Raw genomic sequence first — 2,706 nt, forward strand, 5'->3', positions numbered from 1 at the left:
CTTAAGAAGATATTAAATTTCAATTTAATTCAATAATTTCTCTGATCCACACACACACACTAACACTAATTAACGGCTCACATAATGCATTTGCATGTGAGTTTTAAAAAGGCTTAAATGCTTAACTAGATATAAATTTTCAATTTAATTCCATAATTTCTCTTATCCACATAACTACACACACTAATTACCGATATTACGCCTTACATGCATTTGCATGTGCGTTTAACTAGACGTTACCATAAAAAAATTTCCCTAAATTCGGTAATACCTATGAAAGAAAGTATTAATGAAACATTAATAAGTAAAATCTACTCAACTTTTAGGAGTCAAAGTAGTCATACATATTTTCTAAGAAAAAAAGACTACATGTCAATAAAAATCATTTAAAAGATTTACGAATAGAAATTTATCCACACAAACACAGTTTAAGATAAATATTTCGGAAAACCTGAAAATGCAGGTGTGAATATACTGATCATTATAAAAGCATTAAAAGTAAAACATTATCAACCAGACATCCATGTGCCCATAATCCCCACATGGGGTGGATAAGTACTCGTCAACAGCAACATCTACTATAAAAGCATTAAAAGTAAAACATTCTGAACCAGACATCCATATGCCCATTATCCCCACGTGGGGTGGATCCGTACTCGTCAATAGCAACTTTTACTAGTCATGGTTTCAAGTATCAATTTGATATCGGTTGTGATATATTCCCGATCTCATTAACAGTATTGCCTTGATCCCATTAATTTTACATAATATTGTCTTCTTTGATTTTAAAACGTGTTGTGTCATATTAAGGAGGTTAGAGGTTATTAATTCATGTCTCGATCCTATTAAATGTACAATATTGTCCTCTTTGATATTGTATCATGTTAAGGAGGTTAGAGGTTATTAACTAGCTCAGTAATCTCTCCTTAGAAGATGTAAGTCTAAAGTTTACATATTCTCACCGATCTCCAAAACTCTCTAGTAATCCAGGCCGTTGTTCCATATTATTTTAAAGGTAAAATGATAAAAAAAATACTTTTAAAAAAAATAGAGGTAAAATAGATCGATACTCATCAATCCGTTGTATATACCGATACCATCCCCTAAATCCAAACTTGGACTTCTTTCACCATCGTCGGTCAATCAATCTGCTATTTAACATTAAAAGGAAAAGAATCTGCTATTTCCACTTGTCAACTTTTCAACCTCCTTTACCCTTGAGTCTTGATTGATCTAGGATCGTAACACAGAGGAGACGAAGGAAAACCAGAAACAAGTATGCAAGAAACCATAGTGCTGTACCCAGCTCCTGGAATGGGTCATGTCGTCTCCATGGTGGAGCTGGGGAAGCTCATACTCCGCCACCACCACCATCTGTCCGTCGCAGCTCTTCTCACCACTGGGCCTTTCGACAGCCTCGCCACCACCGCCTATATCAATCAAACCCCCCAAACGACCCCTTCTTTCATCTTCCACCACTTACCTTCTCTACCCCATGAACCTTCTCCTCCTGCTACCGACCCATTTGCCAACCTCTTCTATTTCATTGCAAATTACAACCAAAATGTCCTCCAAGCCCTCCAATCCATCTCTGAAACCTCCACAATCAGAGCCCTCATCATCGACATCTTTAACACCGCCGCTCTCCAAGTGTCCTCCACCCTCAATATCCCCACTTACTACTTCTTCACCTACGCCGCCGCTAGCCTCGCCCTTCTTTTCTACTTCCCAACCATCCACAACCAGACCACCCAGAGCTTCAAAGACCTCACCAGTACTTATCTCCATTTCAAGGCTTATCCCCAATTCGTGCCTCTCATATGCCCGAACCTATGCTGAACAGACACGACCAATCCTACCTTGAATTCCTACACATCGCTAACTGTATGACCAAATCAAGAGGAATTTTGGTGAACACCTTCGAGTCGCTCGAGCCCAGAGCGATCAAAGCCATTGCCAATGGGTTTTGCGTGCCCAACTCCCCAACCCCACCTGTTTATTACATCGGACCTTTGATTGCAAATCCCGAAAATCGAATCCCAGAGTGCTTGGCATGGCTTGATTCTCAGCCCAGTCGAAGTGTTGTGTTTCTCTTTTTCGGCAGCCAAGGCATCTTCTCCGTGGAGCAACTCAAAGAAATCGCAACTGGGTTGGAGCAGAGTGGCCATAGATTCTTGTGGTTTGTGCGGAATCCGAAGCAGAAACTCTTCGCAGTAGCCACGGAACCTGATTTGGATGCTTTACTGCCGGAGGGGTTCTTGGATCGAACCAGGGAAAGAGGCCTCGTTGTGAAGTCGTGGGCGCCTCAGGTGGAAGTTGAGTCGTGAATCGGTTGGTGGGTTTGTGACTCACTGCGGCTGGAACTCAATATTGGAAGCAGTGTGTGCAGGGGTGCCGATGGTGGCGTGGCCTCTCTATGCAGAGCAGCGAATGAATTGTACTGTGTTGGTGGTGGATATGAAGCTGGCGATGGCGATGGAGCAGAGGGAAGAAGACGGGTTCGTGAGTGGGACCGAGGTTGAGATACGGGTTAGAGCTCTCATGGACTCGGAAGATGGGAAAGCGCTGAGAGAACGGAACCGAGAGATGAGGAAGGAGGCTTTGGCTGCGTGGGCCAAGGACGGCTCGTCTCGGGCTGCCTTTTGCAAGTTCGCCCAGTCTTGGAACTTTGATTTCAAGGTTTCACATATCAAATTAATGGTCTGA

At 42.6% G+C, this 2,706-nt stretch overlaps 1 pseudogene; it reads left to right on the forward strand.

The window, feature by feature from the left end:
• The first annotated feature begins 1,213 nt into the window (after positions 1 to 1,213).
• LOC122070117 lies at positions 1,214 to 2,706 on the forward strand (annotated as a pseudogene).

Source organism: Macadamia integrifolia, unplaced genomic scaffold (assembly GCF_013358625.1).
Source record: "Macadamia integrifolia cultivar HAES 741 unplaced genomic scaffold, SCU_Mint_v3 scaffold823, whole genome shotgun sequence".
Classification (NCBI taxonomy): Eukaryota; Viridiplantae; Streptophyta; class Magnoliopsida; order Proteales; family Proteaceae; genus Macadamia; species Macadamia integrifolia.